This window comes from Penaeus monodon, chromosome 30, assembly GCF_015228065.2.
Source record: "Penaeus monodon isolate SGIC_2016 chromosome 30, NSTDA_Pmon_1, whole genome shotgun sequence".
Lineage (NCBI taxonomy): Eukaryota > Metazoa > Arthropoda > Malacostraca > Decapoda > Penaeidae > Penaeus > Penaeus monodon.
Window position 1 is genome coordinate 13,322,670 of NC_051415.1, and position 250 is coordinate 13,322,919.

Sequence of the window (250 nt, forward strand, 5' to 3'; positions counted from 1 at the left end):
TATTATATTGTCTTTCTCTTAATGCAGCTGGCTTACTTACAAATGACCACAAAAGTAAACTTTATTGGTCATGACTTGATTTGCTGATTCATATTTTCAATATAAAAGAAATTCAGATTGCTGTTAAGTATAGTAATATTATAAAAAGTAGTATTCGTTATATATATTTCTTACATTACTCTATTGCCGTGCACATGATAACAACTATGATAACACTTCATTTAGTTCATTGATTTTTAAAGCAATCCAG